The 21,439-nt window shown below is 42.8% G+C and overlaps 1 long non-coding RNA gene across 1 annotated transcript; it reads left to right on the forward strand.

Moving 5' to 3' along the window:
• Nucleotides 1–24: 24 nt before the first annotated feature.
• LOC120945496 lies at nt 25–16,495 on the forward strand. Its single transcript, XR_005750594.1, has 3 exons — nt 25–301; nt 12,818–12,958; nt 16,319–16,495. It is a non-coding gene; the product is annotated as an uncharacterized LOC120945496 (long non-coding RNA).
• The last annotated feature ends 4,944 nt before the right edge of the window (nt 16,496–21,439 follow it).

The raw sequence follows: 21,439 nt of genomic DNA on the forward strand, positions 1-21,439 counted from the left end.
AGAGGGCGCTCTGACGCTTACGTAATGGATAAAGTGTGTGACTGGACGGGCTTTCTGGGCAGGTCACGTGACGAGGCGAGGAGCGGTTTGGTCAGGTGGGTGTGATGTCACCCCGGGTTTCCGTGTCACCTGAAGCTTTGGAGTAATGATGGCGGCCAGCGTCGGGCTTTACACAGCACGGCTCGCGGCCAGGGCAGGAGGACTCCTGAGGGCGCCGGGGAAACCTTCCACAGTGATTGCTGTGGCTCGCCGGACCGCTGTCACCACAAGCACCGGGGCCATTCATCCCAAACCGGAGAAAGTGAGTCCGTGGGGGGAAGGGAGGGGCTCAGTGATGGGATGTGTCTATAGAAGGTCATACACTGAAATCTCTCTCCAGCCTTACCAAACATGTCTCCTTCCATGTACCAGCCCTCCCCTCCTCTTCTGGAACCTTCTTCTACAATGCTGGAGAGCCAGACCTGTCTCCTGGAGAGGACATCTTTATTAGGGGCCCATTAAAAAAAAAAAATATTAGGGGCCCATTCACACCACACACACAGCGGGCTGTAATACAACAGATCTTCACTCAACATCGCCCCGTTGGCCCATTTAAAGTGGAACTAGTCTCTCCTATTGCTTTCAGCCAAGGAAGCTGCCATCTTGGCCTCTGATCTGCAACTGCCATGATTCTGCACATGTGATCAGGTACAACACTGGCCATTTAATGGTTTGACAGTTACATTCCCAACCAGGAATGGGTTTAGTTCCACTTAAGGCCCTTTTCACACTGGGGCGATGGCGGTAAAGCGCTGCTGTTTTTAGCGGTGCTTTACAGCTAATGTTGCGGTGCTATTTAGCCGCTATCGGGGCGGTTTTACCCCTGCTAGTGGCCGAAAAAGGGTTAAAAACCACCACAAAGCGCCTCTGCTGAGGCACATTGCTGGCGGTATAGCTGCGGTGCCCCATTGCTTTCAGTGGGCAGGAGCTGTAAACGCACCACTCCTTCACCGCTTCAAAGATGCAGCTAGCAGGACTTTTTTACATGTCCTGCTAGCGCACCGCTCCAGTGTGAAAGCCTGCTGGCTTTCACACTGGAGAAACAGCAGCTGCTATTTCAGGTCAGTTTGCAGGCGTTATTTTTAGCGCAATAGTGAAAGGGGTCTTAGAGCAGTTCTAAACCTGCTATGTGATTTTTACCTACAAGCAAGCCTATAATTATAAAATGAAAATCTCCTAAACCTGCATTCGCTCTGAAGGTCTGGCTTACCGTGCCGGTGTCTTCTGTCGAAGTGCCCCCCATCGAACAGTGCCTGCGCAGGATGGAGCCGCACTCCAGCTGTAGTGACGTGCCAGGGCGCAAACGCTCATCGTAGGAAATATCTCTCGATGGGAGATACCATTTCATGGGCACAATTGAAACCTATACAATAGAGCTGCACGATTAACCGTAAAGAGAATCGTGATCTCGATACACCCCCCCCCCCTCCTCCACGATCTCAAGCCTGGATTACCGTGATTTTTTTTCAGGTGTCCCCAGGATGCTGGCATCAGTATTTTTGGTAAGGTAGCCTGGACCGGAGGAAAAGCCATCGGAACCAGCGTGGAATGCAAATGGCGCCTATACCTGAACTGACGTCAGCAGAGAGTATGATGCGGTGGATGGGTGGTACCACGTTTCTTTGTCAGAGACCCCGGGAAACACTGCACTAGCATTGATCCGATGGTATGTTTTTTACAACACAAATGTGAGCTGCTGTGTTTCTTTGCCCATTATAACTGCACTTGATGTCCAGAAGGCCCATGACATAGGAGGGGGTAATCTCGGTCCTCTCTGTCACCATGCACCACCCACAGATCTACATTTGAAAAAGTTAATTTAAAAAATAAACATCTATATCGGTTAAACTCAACAAGAAAAAATATAATTTTTTCTTGTTGAGTTTAACTTTATATCGGTTTTTCTTTTTTAAATTAACCATTTTAAAATGTAGATCTGTGGGTGGTGTATGAAGAGTAGAAAATGGAGCCTGGACTGTTGTCAGCCCCAGTGACTAGACTGAAGGGGCACAGCTGGGCACAACATTGCCTTTTGAGAATTGTGATGTTTTAAGCAAAAGAATTGTGATTCTCATTTTCCCAGAATCGTGCAGCTCTATTATACAAACAGTGGTGGGAGACTGTAGTTCTCACATTGTGTCTCGCTGTTAGCTGCCCTCCAGCAGCAGCGATGCACAATCTGAGAACCCCCGCTGTTTGTATAGGTTTAAATTGTGCCTTTGAAATGGTATCTCCTATCGAGCGATGCCTCCTACGATGTGCGCATGCATCATGGTTACGTCAGCCCAGCTGATCGGCAAATCAGCGGTTGTGTTATGATGTGGGTCGCATGCACAGTTCATCCTGTGCACTATTCGATTGGGGGGGGTGGGGAGGACACTGGAACTTCCGAGCTTCTTGCCAGAACCGAGAGCATTCCCGCGCATCCCAGGGAGTGACGACATCGTGGCTTCGGCCACTCCCAGCACCGGATCCTGCGATCACGGAAGAAAAGATGGTAGAAGATGTCAGCCCTCTTGGTGTCACTGCTGAGAGAGCTTTGTTCTAAGGGTAAGTGTTTCATAGTGTGCTAGATGCGTAAGACGCTTTAAGGTGGGGGGAGAAAGAATCAGAATTAAAGTAAAACAATAAAAATACATTTAAAGCGCCCCGCCATGCTCGCAGAAGCATACGAAAATCGCGCCCACATATGTAAACAGCGTTTAAACCACACATGTAAAATATCGCCACAAACGTTCAAGCTAGAGCAATAATTGTATAAGAACTGTAAGAATAAAGACCAATGCATGCAGTGCCTCACGTAACCGCAAAACGAACATGTTAAGTGACCGTGAAGAAGCATGCTTTTCATGTGCTTCACTATATGGCACGCAACGCACAATTAGGAGCTGCAATACTTATACTTTCCATAGTGTTGTGTTCTGCTTTTACAGGGAACGCAGCGTCCATGTGTAACCTAGCCTCTCACTGATAAGGGATTAAATATGTTTTTTGCAGGACTAGAGAGTGAGACACTTGTATAAGTGAAGGGAATGGAGGGCCAATAGTTCAAGACTGAAGCTGTAAACCATTGGAAAAACTGCTGTCATTTAGCTAAGGCTATAAAAACTTGTAAACTCCGATTGTTAGCTTAAACTTTAAACATGACTATGGGATTCTCCTAGGAAAATCATGTTTTAGAATAACTTTGTTTTCATTGTGTTTGTCTTTTGCTTAAACTGTGCAATACAGTAGACTGTTGGCTTCCCAGACGGTAGTCCTGTGGTAGGTTGCGTTTCTTTCCCTCAAGGAATGTATAAAATACATTCGCATATTAATACAGAGGAGTCGGAGTCGGAAGTACATAAAACTGAGGAGTCGGAAGTACATAAAACTGAGGAGTCGGAGTCGGAACATTTATCTACCGACTCCACAGCCCTGCATCTGGCCTGCCGGAAATCTCTATGGTAAACATCCGGCGTCGGTCGGTTCCTTCTCCGATTTGCTGATGGCAAGGACGATCAACAGAGAATGCCAGTATACAAGAACAGGATTTTTGAGGCATGGTTTAGATCTGCACATGCACATTTGGAGGTTCATGTCGTGTGTAGAAAAGCCCATTCATTTTAATGCGCTGCCCTCCCCGTGAGAGACACAGGGAAAGGAGCGCCAACCCCCCCCCCCCTTTTTTTTTTTTTTTTTTTTTTTTTTTCCATCGCGCCCATCAAGTCGCTGAAGCACCATGAGGTTTGGTGCAAGAGAAAATTTGTCTTGGGCACTGATGTGTGGGGGTGGCATTAAGAATTAATGGCACCCAGGCACATCTTCTAAACTGCAGCACGTTTCTCTGTGAATTGGGAACTCGTGCGATTTTTGCGAATGATCCACAGACATGTGAACCCACATTAAGAGGAGAGGGGGGGTTTTGATATGAAGGATCGTACAAATGATTCAGACCTCTGCTGGAAGAATATTTTACTGACTGGACCTCTGAATTTTCAGGTATAGCCTATACTTCTCCAATTTTCCTCTCTGTTCTCAAGCTCTGCAATCAATGTCCTGCACCAACGGTCCTCTTATGGGTTGTATGACATTCTGTATCATACTTCCTGTGAGCCCAGGAAGTCGTAGTCATGGCCTCTGGTGATGCATCATTGGGCTTGCAGTACACAGACATAATGTAAGCGCAGTTCTCTGCAACACTGAAGAAGGATCTTGATTGTCACTAACTTGATGGGCAACACATGGGTATATATTCGTGTTTAAGTGGGATGCTTTTGGGGGCAGCTGGACTTTAAATGCTAGGTTCACTTTTAAAGGATAAGTTTACTTTGCAGGTAACACTGGTACGCAGACCTGTCGGTGTATCCGTGTGCCTGTACATCCCGTATGGGCAGGCAGATACACTAACCAAAACAATCGATGAATTATTGAGCAGTGTGGTAGTTCATTAAGAACTACAAGCCGACATCCGCAAAGGATGTCAGAACTTGCAGTTAATTCACAGAACTGTGTGAATGCATGACGTGTGATTTAAAAAACTGACCGCTAGTACGGGGCACTTCTCCCCATACTGTTTTCACAGGGAGGACACTTGACGCTATTTAGGGGCCATTGTCATTTATACAGCGATTGGTGCTATAAAAATTTACCGATTACTGTGTAAATGACACTGGCAGGGAAGGGGTTAACCACTAGGGGTGAGAGGCAGGGGTTAAACGTTTCCTAGGGAGTGATTCTAACTGTGTGGGGGCTGGGCTTTACTGTGACACCACACTGATCGCTGCTCCCGATGAGAGGGAGCAGACAATCGGTGTCCTGTCACAAGGCAGAATAGGGAAATGCCTTGTTTACACAGGCATCCCCCTGTTCTGCCTCTCTGTGATCCGATCGCGGGACACCGGCGGACATCGAGTCCATGGTCACGGAGTGTGGCGCCCGCCCGCCACATGCATTCTTGAAGGGGACATACAGGTACACATTTGCCTACCGCTGCCATTCTGCCAATGTATATTGGCATGCAGCGGTCGGCAAGTGGTTAATTCCTCTGCGATCAGTATGAATCACTTCTGACAAGTGTTCATGACACAGAGAGAAAAAAAATGCCACGGGAGGGACCTCCCAGCAGATTGACAGCCTCAGCTCTGTTGCTGTGTGAAGGGGGGGGGGGGGATGTCTCTTCCCTCCAATGAAATTTTGCAGCTCTCTGTAATTTCATGACCACTCAGACCAGCTTTATAAATTCTGCACTTTGAAACCGATGTAGACATGAAGCCTGCATATAAACAGGTACAACTTATGTAGAAGGATGTATTTGATCTTTGTGTCCTATAGCGTGTAGTGTTCTGATTTGCATGTAGCATAAAGGGAGTGCTTTACCATTAATTCATATTCACAGCTTAAACGGGTAATGCAGATAGCCATGGTACCTCTTATATGCATACACTCCAAGACGACCCCCCCATACCAAAAGCTAGGGCTCTTTATGCAAATACAGAATTAAATTTACAGTTGGTATGGAAAGTATTCAGACCCCCCCTTACATTTTTTACTCTTTGTTATATTGCAGGCATTTGCTAAAATCATTTAAGTTAAATGTATTTCGTCATTAATGTAAACAGACTTCTTGACATTTTTGCAGATTTATTAAAAAAGAAAAGCTGAAATATCACATGGTCCTAAGTATTCAGACCCTTTGCTCAGTATTTGGTAGAAGCACACTTTTGATCTAATATAGCCATGAGTCTTTTTGGGAAAGATGCAACAAGTTTTTTTCACACCTGGATTTGGTGATCCTCTGTCATTCCTCCTTGCAGATCCTCCCCAGTTCTGTCAGGTTGGATGGTAAACGTTGGTGGACAGACATTTTTAGGTCTCCAGAGATGCTCAATTGGCTTTAAGTTGGGGCTCTGGCTGGGCCATTCAAGAACAGTCAGAGTTGTTATGAAGCCACTTCTTCATTATTTTAGCTGTGTGCTTAAAGTGGTTGTAAACCCTTATTTTTCACTTTTACCTACAGATAAGCATATAATAAAGCTTACCTGTGGGTATAAAGAATATCTCCTAAACCTGTATGGTTTAGGAGATATTCCCCTCTCAATGTGCCGCTGATTGCAGCGGCGCATGCGCAGGGGGAATCCACGGCGAAAGGACCGGCAGCCGCCGGACCTTGCCAATTTTAAATCGCACGCGCGGGAGTGACGTCATCGCTCCAGCCAATCACAGCGCTGGAGCGGCGATACCCGGAAGACACGCCGGAGCAAGATGACATCTCGCTCTGCGTGGACCAGGTAAGTGTTCTTCACCTCTTTCCGAGGTAAGTATTTCATAATCAGCTAGTATGCAGTGCATACTAGCTGATTATGCCTTTTGCCTTGCAGGTTTAAAAAAAAAGAATGCGGTTTACAACCGCTTTAAGGTCATTGTCTTGTTGGAAGGTAACCCTTCGGCCCAGTCTGAGGTCCTGAGCACTCTGGAGAATATTTTCGTCCAGGATATCACTGTACTTGGCGCATTTATCTTTTCCTCGCTTGCAACCAGTCGTTCTGTCCCTGCAGCTACAAAAAAAAAAAGCAGTGTGATGCTGCCACCACCATGCTTCACTGTTGGGACTGTATTGGACAGGTGATGATCAGTGCCTGGTTTTCTCCACACATACCGCTTAGAATTAAGTGGGGACTCTAACCTAGCTTTTGACACGGGATTGGATAAGTCCAAACCTTCTGTCAATGGAATCATCAGACCAACTAAACTTAGTTTGCAAGTAGCACGCATTCTACATCAGTCTAGATTAACTGACATCTGGAGGGAGTTGAACCCCAAAACTAAAGACTATACTCACTATTCTAACCCTCACCATTCTTATTCTCATATAGATCATATATTGATCTCTAACCATCACGTCCCAGCTGCCATTAAGTCTCATATAGTTGATGGTCCTTGGTCAGATCACTCGATGGTTCTTTTGTCACTGAGGAGAGAGGACACTTCTCCTAAAGTGTCTCATTGGACACTAAATAGGTCTATTTTGAAGGATCCTGTCCTAATGAAGGATATTGAGAGATCTCTTCTAGAATACTTTGAGCATAATGATACAGAAGATGTATCCCCTGAAACTTTGTGGGCTGCCCACAAGGCTTCTATCAGGGGCAAAATTATACAAGTGGCCGCTAGCCTCAAGAAACAAAGGAACCTGGACATAAGGAGACTGGAAAACAACTATTTAGACCTCCGTAAAAAACATAAATCTGATCCTCTTAACTTTCCTACTCAGGCACTTGATGCAGCTAGATCTGCCCTGAACTTGGTACTTACAACTAAAGCAGGGGAAGACATGAAATGGACTGGTGCTAAATTCTATAAATTTAAAGATAAAATAGGCCCAATGTTAGCTCATAAATTGTCACCTAGATTTCAATCACGGACTCTCCCTAAAATAAGGATGATTGATGGTTCTTTCACCCTGAATCCTAGGAAGATAATGGAGGCCTTTCATGACTTTTTTTCTAAGCTTTATGCATCCACTGATGATTTTTCTTCAGAGGGAATGGATGATTTTCTGGACAATTTGACTCTTCCTCAATTGACTGAAATACATAGAGGTGATGAAGTCTCCCATATCAGCTGAGGAAGTATTGTTGGTGATTAAAAACCTAAAATTGGATAAAGCCCCAGGCCCTGATGGGTTTTCTAGTTCATATTACAAAACATATTCGAGCATTTTGACACCCTACATGGTTAGATTTTTCAACCATATGACCGGTGGAGTTCCCATAGAAAGGCAACTCAATTTGGCTTATATATCGGTTATCCCTAAGCCAGAAAAGGATCATAGCCTGGTGGAAAACTATAGACCAATATCTCTTATTAATAACGATCTTAAGATACTCACTAAGATAATGGCCAATAGGTTGTCTTCTTTCATTGGCCAGTATGTTAGTAAAGATCAAGTAGGCTTCATCGCTGGAAGGCAAGGTCCAGATCAGGTTAGGAGGGCTGTAGATCTGATTTCTATATTGAACTCGGGATGGACTGGTGATACTAATCAAAGGGGTATGCTTCTTTCTATAGATCTTCAGAAAGCATTTGACTCAGTATCTTGGCCATTTATGTTCGGAGTGATGGAACGTTGGGGGTTTGGCACGAAATTTCTGGGAGTCTTATCTGCACTTTACTCTTACCCTAAAGCTAATATACGCTTTCAGGGTATTTTTTCGGAACCTATTGAGATCCATAGGGGTACTAGGCAGGGATGCCCTTTATCTCCCCTGATATTTGCAATAGTAATGGAATCCCTGGCTATAGCTATTCGTGAAAACTCAAATATCAGGGGAGTTAGATGTGCCAAAATGGAGCATAAATGTGCCTTATTTGCAGATGACCTTTTACTGTTTTTGACCGCTCCAGATACATCCCTACCGGAAATATATTCTCTTTTAGACAAATTCTCTATGGTTTCAGGTCTAACTGTGAATATGGCCAAGTCTAGGGCCCTCAATGTTTCTCTCTCTGAATCCACGGTTTCTCTACTGAAGAAAAATTATGGATTCAAATGGGACACCTCTTATATCAAATACCTGGGTATCTATTTGACCCCCAACATCCAGAATTTATATTTGGCCAATTATCCCCCTATGTATAGAAAACTTGAGAAAGATTTGAAAGATTGGGGTACTCAGAATATAGGTTGGATTGGTAGAATTAACTCGGTTAAGATGACTCTTCTCCCTATGCTTTTGTATCTTTTTAGATCATTACCCATACCGATAATAAAAAGTCATCTAAAATCTTTTCAAGGAAAAATTATCAAGTTTATTTGGAACAATAAGGGTCCACGCCTTCCATCTCGTACTCTCTATAACTTGCCTGGACAGGGTGGTCTGGGGGTACCCAACTTATTATGGTACTATCAATCAGCGAGATTGGCACAGTTATCGGAAACTTTTCTTAAAAATGAACGCCCTGACTGGATAGATATAGAAGAGCAGGCGACCCCGAATCTAACGATAGAGGAGTTAATGTGGAGTCCTACCAAGAATAGGCCTTCTATATTATCTCCGACTCTATCTCAATCTTTAGTTTTGTGGGATTCACTTAAAAACAATCCCTCTCTAATTTCTAAAGGCAGGCCTTTATCGAGTGTTTTTCTAGACCCACTCTTTGTTGCTAAAATTGATATAGATTCATTCAAATGGTGGCATGATGAAGGGTTGTATCGTATAGGACGCTTCTTTTCACGCTCGGGTCCCCTTCCTGAGCAACACTTCATTGACAAGCTAGGTCTTCCTGTCTCAGAGAAACTAAGATTTTCTCAACTACATGACTATGCACAAAGCCTATGGGATAGTGACTCGATCTCTGGACTATTGACACCTTATGAAAGTAATTGTGATCAGGGTTTGATCAGGAAGGGGAATATTTCAATCATGTATCAATCGCTTGCTAATAATTGCACCAAATTACCTCATATGCTGGCCTGGGAAAGGGAACTTAATAACAAATGGGATTTATCTGACTGGTGTAGTAACTATACTAGATCCATTAAAGGATATGTGAATATATCCCTTGTAGAGGCGAACGTAAAAATTTATACTAGGTGGTATTTAGTTCCTGTTAAACTGGCTTCCATGTATCTGTCAACTTCGCCCCTATGCTTCAGAGGTTGCCAGGGATTGGGGTCTATGGTACATATATGGTGGGAATGTCCCAAAATACGGGGATACTGGAATAAGGTGCTTAACATAATAAGACGAGTCACAGGCTGTAACTTGCATCAATCCCCCACTATTGCTTTACTTAACGGGATGTTACCCCAGACCTCCAAGGTTACTAGAAAACTCATCCTATACATTCTGACAGGGGCCAGGATCACAATCGCAGCTGCATGGAAAAAGACTAATGTTTCCATCCGGTATATGAAACAAAAGGTTACATGGATTATGGATAGGGGTGCAACGGATCGTCACCGATCCGTGATCCGAACGGGCCACCCCGTTTGGATCGGAACACCCCGCGATCCGCGGAGCGCTCCGGAGCCTAGGCCTAGGAAAGTCCCCGGCTTCGGCCTAGCTCCGGAGCGGCGGCCAGTCTGCTGCCAGAGCCCAGCGTGACACGCCTCCCCGGGGAGGCGTGTCACGCTGTGCACTGGGCTCTGGCAAGCCGACATGAAGAGGGAATATTAGCAGAGAAGCACTGGTGTGAGAGGAGGGGGGGGGGGGGAAAGAGCACATTTCAGGGGTGGATTAAAGAGGAAGCAGGTGAGGCTGTTTGGGACTTGTTAAAAGTACAATCTTGATGTTTTTACAGATATATATATCGCACATTTTTTTTTTTTTTTTTTTTTGGACCAATGAAAACACCCTTTTCCGATCCGTGAGTTTTTTGATCCGTTACACCCCTAATTATGGAACAAGAAAATAGGGTCTGTTCCATGTTGGATATGTCTACTCTTTTCCATGAAATATGGGAATATCTTTTACCCCGTGAAGGCTTTGATGACATTTATATCTTGAGGACGATGATGTTCGTTGGCAGGCAGGCTGCCATATCTTTTTTTTTTTTTTTTTTTTTTTTTTCTTTTTTTTCTTTTTTTTTTTTTCTTTCCCTCTCCTGATCTTCTTCGTACTTTCTTTTTTACTCCTCTTTATGTCTTCTGTCTTTTTTTTTCTTCCTTTCTTTGATTTTTCTTTGATTATATCTCGTTGTCTTATCTATGAGGATAGAATCCTTACTATTTCTCATTCTCAGTGTGTTCTGTTTTGAAAAAAAGAAAATAACCTAAACATAGGCAAATACAAATGTTTATTAAAGGATTCCACCAAACTTTTGGGGATATTAGGTTTGATAAGGGTTTTGAAAATATATATTTACAGATACCGGTGGGTTTTAGTGATAATTATTGGAGGGAGGGGGGGAGGATTGAAGAGTTTGCTCGACCTCTTGGACACAGACAGTTCCCGTTGGGGGTGTCGGAGAGGTTATTGTTCTCCAGAAATCCTATCCTTTATTCGTTCCATGAAATTTGGTCTAGTACACGCATGGGGTTTTTTTCTTATATATAATTTATTGTGTGGCAACGATAGCCCTAAGGAATTCTATAGCATATTGTAATATCATTTTATTTAATTATAAATTAGTTAAACCTAATTTATCTTCTTTGCTTATGCAAACTGTTTTACTCTCACCGTATGGTGATGAGCATATGGAATGGCTAGATATGATGGACAGTTACTACGACAGGAATGTCTATGAAAAGTAATGCACTTGATTTATTATTTTCTGTATATTACTGACTTGTATACTGCTGTTATAGTACAAATGTATGTACTTTTATTGAAAATAAACTTAAATTTGAATGGAAAAAAAGAATTAAGGCCAAAAAGTTCTATCTTGGTCTCGTCAGACCAGAGAATCGTATTTCTCACCATCTTGGAGTCCTTCAGGTGTGTTTGTTTTTTTTAGCAAACTATGTGTGCTTTCACGTGTCTTGCACTGAGGAGAGGTTTCCGTCGGGCCACTCTGCCATAAAGCCCCGACTGGTGGAGGGCTGCAGTGATGGTTGACTTTCTCCCATCTCCTGACTGTATCTCTGGAGCTCAGCCACAGTGCTCTTTGGGTTCTTTACCTCTCTCACTAAGGCTCTTCTTGCCCGATAGCTCAGTTTGGCCGGACGGCCAGCTCTGGGAAGGGTTCTGGTCGCCCCAAACGTCTTCCATTTAAGGATTATGGAGGCCACTGTGCTCTTAGGAACCTTAAGTGCAGCAGAATTTTTTTTGTAACCTTGGCCAGATCTGTGCCTTGCCACAATTCTGTCTCTGAGCTCTTCAGGCAGTTCCTTTGACCTCCATGAGTCTCATTTTCTGTGACATGCACTGTGACCTCCATGAGTCTCATTTTCTGTGACATGCACTGTGAGCTGTAAGGTCTTGTATAGACAGGTGTGTGGCTTTCCTAATCAAGTCCAATCAGTATAATCAAACACAGCTGGGCTCAAATGAAGGTGTAGAGAACTATCTCAATGATGATCGGAAGAAATGGACAGCATCTGAGTTAAATATGAGTGTCACAGCAAAGGGTCTGAATACTTAGGACCATGTGAGATTTCATTTTTTTTTTATAAATCTGCAAAAATGTTAACAATTCTGTTTTTCTGTCAATATGGGGTGGTGTGTGTACATTAATGAGGAACAAAATTAACTTAAATGATTTTATTAAAAGGCTGCAATATAACAACGTGAAAAATTTAAGGGGGTCTGAATACTATTCGTACCCACTGTATATTGTCGGTTTTTCGATTTGCTGGGCCAAAGTACCATTCCTATTCGATAAAGATTATAACTGCATGATGCTCTTGTTTTGGAGCTCCGCAATAAGGAAGTGATGTGCATCTAGTAGTGCTGACAATTTTATACTGCAAGTATAAAACAAAAACATGAACTTCATAGTAAAAAATGTGTTTGCTTTCTTTTATACTTCCACCAATGAACCGGTACTTTTTGGGGGGGGGGGGGGGGGGTAATGGCACTTGAACCACAGAAGTGAACTTTTTTTTTTTTTTCTTATCCCAGAAATTACCTGGTCCATAAATGTTTGTGACGGCTCTGTAGTGATGTACAACTGTATTTCCGACGTTGAGGCAATATTTATATGTAGAGGTTCATCTGTTCAAACATTATTTTAGGTGTTGGTGTATAGTTTTATTTTTGTAAAATTAATAGTCTTAAAAAAATCTAGCTGTTGGTGTCTGGTATCTTGTATACAAATGTTGTGTTTTTTTTTTTTTTTTTTTTTTTCCCCCTAGGTAAGTTTTGGCTTGCTCAGAGTCTTCGCTGTGGTGGTACCATTTTTATATGTAGGAACACTAATCAGCAAAAATTTTGCTGCCCTATTGGAGGAGCATGACATTTTTGTTCCAGAGGATGACGACGATGATGATTGAAAGGTAACTACATTGGAATTTAATAAGCCCTCAAATGTTTTGATTAAGAGCCCATTCACACCAGATACATTGGGGCTACTCTAAAAATGTGCTCCAAAGTGCTGTACTACTCCTTAAAGCGGTTGTATACCCGCAGTACAGAAAAATGATATAAAAAAAAAAAAAAAACCTGTAAGGCAAAGGCATTATGAGCAGCGCATACTAGCTCATCATAAAATACTTGCCTTAGAACGAGGCGTCGGTATCTCATCCCGGTCCATGCTGTGGGAGCTGACATTTTCCCATCAGCGTGTCTTTGGGGTTCCCGGCTCCGACGCGATGAGTGGCCAGAGCCGCGATGCATGTGGGAGTTTTCTTCCCAGCAAAGTCCGGCAGCGTCTGCCAGACCTTCAGCCTGGCACTCGCAGCACATACACCACTGATGGCAGCTGCATGCAAAGTGAATATCTTCTAAACTGTGCAGGTTCAAGAGATATTCCTTCTACCTATAGGTAAGCTTATTATAGGCTTGCCTGTAGGAAAAATGTAAAGTGGGTATACAACCACTTTATAGTACAACTAAACCAAAATATACCACTATAACAGCAAGAGTTATAAATCTAAATGTATAAACGCATATCGCTGTGCAAATAACTGTTGAAAAACACAAACTACAAGTGCAAAGGATTACGTGCCCAATTTAATAAGACAGAGAATGTTCGTACATTCTTGATTGCTGTAAAAATGTTGGTGCCCCCCTGAAATGAATTATGAGTGCAACAACCACCACTGTGCTTGTGCAAGCAGCTTACCAGAAGCTAGTGACGCCCATATACAGTGTAGTCAATTGCGTTTGTGATGTAACCAGGTGAATCGGAAGATGCAGACTCCTGCATGTACCAAACCCTCCAGCAATCCTCCGATGGTGTAAAACTGCTTTATTAAAATATGTAAAACCACTCACAATATAATGGCAAATATACAGTGCCTTGAAAAAGTATTCACACCCCTTGACATTTTGTCCTGTTACAAACAAAAATGTGAATGTATTTTATGTGATGGACCAACACAAAGTAGCGCATAATTGTGAAGTGGGAGGAAAATGATGAATGGTTTTCAATTTCTTTTGCAAATATCTAAAGTGTGGCGTGCATTTGTATATTTATTTCTCTCCCCCCCCAAGTCAATACTTTGTAGAACTGCCTTTCGCTGCAATTACAGCTGCAAGTCTTTTTGGGTAATCCAGGTATTTGCCCCCACTTCCGGGCATAGATCGCCACAGTATCCGTGGCGATCTACGCCATTTCCACCCCCCCCCCCCCCCGATGTCTTCTGGGAGAAACGCGGGTCCCAGAAGACAGCAGGGACCATTGAAATCGGGCAGCGTGACTCATGCAGTAGGGAACCAGGAAGTGAAGCCACAAGGTGGCCGTTACCAAAGATGGCGGCACCCCCACCCGAGGGACAAGATCGGCTTCGGGTGCTTACATTGCAGGCGCCCTGGACTGGTAAGTGGCCATGTATTAAGTCAGCAGATGCATTATTTATAGCTGCTGACTTTAACCATTTAAGGACCGCCTCCTGCATATATACGTCGACAGAATGGCACAGCACATACCTGTACATTGCCTTTAAGAGCCCAGCCGTGGGTCACATGTGACCCAAAGCTCCGTGGACCCGATCGCCGCCGGTGTCCCGCGATAAGTCACCGGAGCTGAAGAACGGGGAGGTGTGTGTGTGCGCACACCTTCCCCATTCTTCACAGTAGCAGTGTCATCGATCACAGTAATCAATGCGTTTTTATAGCTTTTTTTTTTTTTTTTGCTGTGAAAATGACAATGGTCCCAAAAATGCGTCAAAATTGTCCGATGTCATAATGTCGCAGTCATGAAAATAATCGCTGATCGCCGCCATTAGTAGTAAAAAAAAAAATATATATATATATAAATATATATATATATATATATATATATATATATATAATATAATATAATATAATATAATATAATATAATATAATATATATATTAATAAAAATGCCATAAAACTATCCCCTATTTTGTAAACGCTATACATTTTGCGGGAAAAAAAAAAATCGTTAAACGCTTATTGCGATTTTTTTTTTTTTTTTTTCTCTCTCTCTCTCTCTCTCTCTCTCTCTCTCTCTCTCATATCTATCTCTCTCTCTCTCTCTCTCTCTCTCTCTCTCTCTCATATCTATCTCGCTATCTCTCTATCTCATATCTATCTCTCTATCTATATATATCTCTCTATATATATATATATCTCTCTATATATCTCTCTATATATATCTATATATATATCTATATATATATCTCTATATATATATCTATATATATATCTCTATATATATATCTATATATATATATATCTCTCTATATATATCTATATATATCTATATATATATATATATATATATATATATATATATCTATATATATATATATATCTCTCTATATATATCTATATATATATATCTATATATATATATATCTCTCTATATATATCTCTCTATATATATCTCTCTATATATATCTATATCTCTATATATCTCTATATATATCCTCTCTTTTTTTTAGAAATTGACGCTCTATTTTTGTTTATAGCACAAAAAATAACCGCAGAGGTGATCAAATGCCACCAAAAGAAAGCTCTATTTGTGGGGGAAAAAGGGATGCCAATTTGATTTGGTAAACCATGCCACACGACCGCGCAATTGTCAGTTAAAGCGACACAGTGCCGAATTGCAAAAAGGGGCAAGGTCCTTAACCTGCATATTGGTCTTAAGTAGTTAAAAAGAAATGTAATTGCACCCCTGCTAAATGAATAAATAGAGAGGGAAAAAAATGTCTTGTGAAGTTCTCCATTTTAATACTGTACTATCTATAGCACCTTTTAGGCTGGATTCACATTGTTGCAATGAAGTGCATTTTTGTAGCGCAGCACAATATGCTAGTTTATGACATGCTGCCAAACAATTCTAAATGAACCTGTTTTGGTACATTAAACAGCCAATTCAAATGAGTGGGCTGCCTTTTAATACAAGGCATCTTAATGTGCATTAATACTTTTGAGTTAAACAATGCTGTAATTTGTTAATGGGCTTAAAAACACGTTTTTCTGACATATGCAGTTGGTTGTCAATTTTTTTTTTTTATATGCATATTTATACACATGTGCCTTTTACTTTTTAGTTTTGTTTTGGAAAAATTGTGTAATTCTACAATAGTGCAGATACTATGTGTGTGTGTGTGTGTGTGTGTGTGTGTGTGTGTGTGTATATACACACAAATTATAATTTCCTTTTTGCAATTTTTATAGAAATCTTAAAAACGTATGTTCAGTTTGTGCTTTTTCTTTGCAGATACATTCCTGCCGGAAGCCATATTCCTCATTGGTGCCCTATCAATACTACTTCCTTGGGATGCTGTTCCTCTGATTCACTGCATGTTATATAGGGGGATCATTGCCTGTGTGGTGATTCAATAATGTGGGATTGAAAAAAATATGTATATAAAATTTAATTAAAATGTAATAACTGTCTTTTTTTTTTTTTTTTTTCATGAAATGGTGTGGATTACCACATGTACTTTTGTAGTTCTCAGAATAATGCCTATATGTTTTATCAGAAGGGGTGACTGATTTGAGATGTTTAAGGAAGCCATAAGGGCCTAAAAATTGCTATTGAGGTTTAGGGAAACTCATTTGAACTATCCAGGCTCTGGTGTGCCAAAAATGACCTCTTGTTACCCGGGAACAACTTTTATAAGCACAACAGGTAGGACTAGAAGTACTAGATACATCCTAGTTCCCAAACCGGTTTATCAACCTCTGCTCTAATTATTAAAAGTATAGGCTTCTATTAAAAAAATATATATAAAAGCATGTTTATTTTTGCCTAGGTGGATGCAGCATCGATCCGATGCTGCATATGTCCCTTGCCAGCTCTAAAAATGAGAACTGAGTTATCAAGGACTGCTAAACACTTTGTTTTCAGCCTTCATTGAGCAGAGAACTGGTGACAGTCAGTCACTCCTCTTTGCCTTGCCCTTTTGAGCGCTCACTGGAGCTCTGAGGGGGAGCGGCTGGTTCAGGCTCTCTGCGACTCGCTGAGAGGCCAAGCCAGCTGCCAGTCCAGACGTCGGCGCGGATCCTGACCGTATGGTCGGTAACTTTTCAGAGCCGGGACTTGGCTCTGTGACATCAGTGGACATTATCCTGCTGTCGGCTGAAAACTGGTCACAGAAGTGCAGAACAAACTGTACTCCTGTAATCCCCAGAAGCTGTTTTATGCTGTATGGTGCTTTTCACTTGTTAGTTTTTTTTTTTTCCATTCTACGTCTCCTTTTAATTTGTTATACTATTCACCAGCCCTCAAAATGTTCACTCGCCTGGTCGCATTTAGCGAGTTAAAATTTGGTGGGGGGCGAGTGGAGAGGGGGCGCTGAGAGCAGATGAGTGACACTGTGCTGTGCTCTTCAGCTGCCTGAATGATAGGAGTGACGCTGCCGTCACTCCTATCACACAGTGCAGGCTCCGATGGCTGTTGGAGGGAGGATTTTGCTCCACCCTCTCCAGCTTTGTGATTGGCAGTTTCAGGCTCTGGCTGCTTGTTGTGTGGGTGGGATGGGGATGCAGCAATCTTCTGAGATGCCGCCCACCTGCCTGAATCATCAGCCTGCTGACCCGCCCACTCGCCCGCCCATCTGCCTGATCTGCCCACCCATCCACCTCCCTGCACTCCTGAAAGAGATGTGAACTTATCAGGAACGAGTGTGTGCTGAGGTAAGCTCAGCTAACTGCTTGTTTGATTGCTCCTTCTCCCTGTCCAGCACCATAGCGTTAGGGCAATGACACTTGAACAGGCAGAAATTGAGGAAGGTGTTAGCATTACCAATGCAGGTGGGGGTGTGGAAGGGAGGTCAGTGGTAGTGAAAGTTAACCCCCCCCCCCACCTTGCATTGGTCTCTATGGCAGTGACATTTTAACCCACCGCCCCCTTCTGCATTTTTGGTAATGTCAGTGAACGTTAACCCCCCTCCCCCCACATTGGGGGTGTCATGGGAGGGGTTACATTTCAATGCCACCAACGTAGAAGGAGAGGGGTACATTAAAGTGGTGGTCTGCCCCCAAAAAAAAAAATTAAAACCAGCAGCGACACATACTGCAGCTGCTGGCTTTTAATAGGACACTTACCTGTCCTGGAGTCCAGTGATGTCGGCACCACAGCTGATGTTTCCATCAGCTGTCAGGTGCTGCTGACGCCATTGCGGGTAAGGGAACCCAGCAGTGTAGGCTCCCAAAAGTGGGAAAGGATATTTTTGAAAGACAGGCATCCTGTCCCCCCTCCCCCCAGAAAGGTACCAATTGTGGCACCAGAGGGGGGAGGAATCGGAGGAGTGGAAGTTCCACTTTTGAGTGGAACTCCGCTTTAATACTGACACCTGTGCTAGCAGTTATTAATGTGTCCACTGACTTCAATGCTGAGAGTTACTAATGCGTCCTCTGATGCCAGTGTTGGGGTTATTATGATGTCCACTGACATCAATGCTGGGGGTAATTACCGCAGCCTCTGATACCTGTTTTTGAGGTTATTATTACTGGCACCAATGCTGGGAGGTATTATAGCATCCACTGACACCAATGCTGGGGGTTATAATTTCGCTGTAATTTAGAGGCAAAATTAGGGGTGGGACGGGGTAGGGTGGGCTAACTGGTGGCGAGTAACTCTTAAGGTCTGGCTAGTAACTCAAGACTTGAAATTTTGAGCCCTGCTATTCACACATGTTATTGATACAGTAGTTATGAAACAATAAAAAGTGACGAAAGGTGTAGTTGAGTACACACAATAAAATAAATTACCAGTAACCGGACATTCTATACACATGTAAATACTTGCTTACATTTTAAGTGAGTGAGCTTTGTTTCCTTTATAGCAGAAATAAACTGCTGCATATGCTCGCCTCCACCTTAGTGATACAATTGTTGCGTACCCCACCAACCACTGTCAATGTCCCTGGGTGCCAGGTTTTCGAACTCTTAATTTGACTGGTGGAGGGTGATATCGTCCCATACGTGCATCAGGGTGTCGGTCATTGCAGAACAGCTGAAGTGTGCTGGGAATTTGCACTGAGCTGCACATGCAAAGCTCAGCAGGCATTTAATAGAAAACGGCGAGCAGGCTTGTAAGTGTGCATTATTGATGTCTCTTCAATAAAGAGCTGTCTGCTCACAGTTTTTGACAAGTTAGGTTCCCCTTTTAATAAGTTACTAACTTGTCAACTGTGAGCAGACAGCTCTTTATTGAAGAGACATCAATAATGCACACTTACAAGCCTGCTCGCAGTTTTCTATTAAATGCCTGCTGAGCTTTGTTGCATGTGCAGCTCAGTGCAAATTCCCAGCTATATATAGCCTGATTTGCTTTGTTCTTTAGCATATGCAAAAAGTTTACATACTTAGATAGTTGTGCTCATAAGGTTTCCATACCCATGGTAGAAGCCTGCTTACAGTACAGTAAATGGCAGCAAGAACTTTGGTATGACCCAAAGATAAATACTACTTGGAGAGGAGTCAACAAGGCTCATGAATAGAAACTTTTTACACCGTTCTTACTATGAAGCGGATCTCTGTTTTGTTTGAGTCCAGATAGGGACATTTTAAGTTGTATACATGTAGCTTCCTAGATATTTGTTTCCCTACCTATTCTTCTGACTATAAAGCCCCCTACACACTATTACGTTTTCTTCAGGTTTACCAAAACAATATAATAGGAGGTCAGACATTGAGTTTCCATTTGTATGCAAATACAAAGGATTTTTTTTTTTTTCACCTTAATGCAATCTATGCATTAAGGTGAAAAAACATCTGATGACGCCCCCCACCCCCCGTTTTTTACTTACCTGACCCCGCGCTTGGTCCTGAGATCCTCTTTGCCGCTTAGACTGGCCGCTGATTGGCTAGAGCGGATGGATTGAGAGCAGCGCAGCCATTGGCTGGCGCTGCTGTCAATCGCATCCAGTGACGCGGCGCACCGAGGGGCAGGGCTGAGTGATACAGCAAATGGCCATAGCCACTCACTGTATCACGGAAGCGTGCCAGCAGGGAATTGCCACCATGCGAGCTTTCTCGCATGAATGTGGTGAGTTCTTGCGGGGAGGACCAGAGACAGCCGCCGAGGGACCCCAGAAGACGTGGATCGGGGCCACTTTGTGCAAAACTAACTGCACAGTGGAGGAAAGTATAATATGTTTGTTATTTTAACGGGAAAAAAAATTCCTTTATTAACCCTTTAGGTCGACAAATTTCGAAATCCTGTCCTTGCCCACATCCTTCTACTTTTTCATTAGACCCTGCTAGTTTCTGCTCAGTGAGCAATAGCCTTTTCAAGTTGTTGAAGCTTGTTGCTCAGGACTTGGGTTTTCAAATAAACAATTCCTCCACACAACAGCATTTTCCATTAGACTGTTGATTCTGGAGTGCATACGTTTTTCAAAACATACACAGGACAACATTATTAAACATAGATCACTAAATTGGAATGCTCTTACTGACAATTAACAGTCAGTCAAGGTAACTGTGCTTTATACTTCAGCTGCAAGACTACAAATGAAACGTGTTAACAGACAAAAACTTTTAGGCTGGATTTGCACCTTCTCATCCAACATCAGTGCCTGACCTCACAAATGCGCTTCTAGAGCAATGGTCAAACATTCCCATAGACACACTCGTAAACCTTGTGGACAGCATTTCCGATAAGTGTTTATACCTGCAAAGGGTAGGCCAACTCAATATTGATAAAGGATATGAGGAGGAAGTGAGTCTGGTGCTGCTTGTACTGAAGTGGTAATATAAATGCTTGTAAAGTGATAAAAAGAGCAATGTAAAGCATATTTGGCGAATCCAAAAAAAAAAAAAAAAAAAATCAGTTCAAGAGTGAAAAAACATCCAAAAGTGCCAGCTGTCAAAGTACATTTAGTGGGTGAAACTAGCTTCAAGCTTCACACAATCGAGCAGTGCTGGTGTACCCTTGTGCTTCCCAATTTCCGTTGCACTCACCAGATTCAAATCCCCACATGGGGTGACCTGTGTTCGCAGGCTGTTAGCAAATCTTTACAAGCCAGATGTCTCCATACTCGGCTTGCACCTTGCTCCCCAACCAAGACAGACACTCCCCGTTGCTCAAAAATGGGGAGGCGTGTCTGCCTTGGTTGGGAAGCAAGGCACGTGCTGAGGAGTGCGGCTTGTAATGATCTACTAACAGCCTGTGGTACAGTTGTTATGTACCCCACCAACCACTGTCAATGTCCCTGGCCAGGTTTTCGAACTCTTAATTTGACTGGTGGAGGGTGATATCGTCCCATACGTGCATTAGCGTGTCTGTCATTGCAGAACAGCTGAAGTGTGCTGGGAATTCACACTGAGCTGCACATGCAAAGCTCAGCAGGCATTTAGTAGAAAACTGTGAGCAGGCTTGTAAGTGCAT

Source organism: Rana temporaria, chromosome 7 (assembly GCF_905171775.1).
Source record: "Rana temporaria chromosome 7, aRanTem1.1, whole genome shotgun sequence".
NCBI lineage: Eukaryota > Metazoa > Chordata > Amphibia > Anura > Ranidae > Rana > Rana temporaria.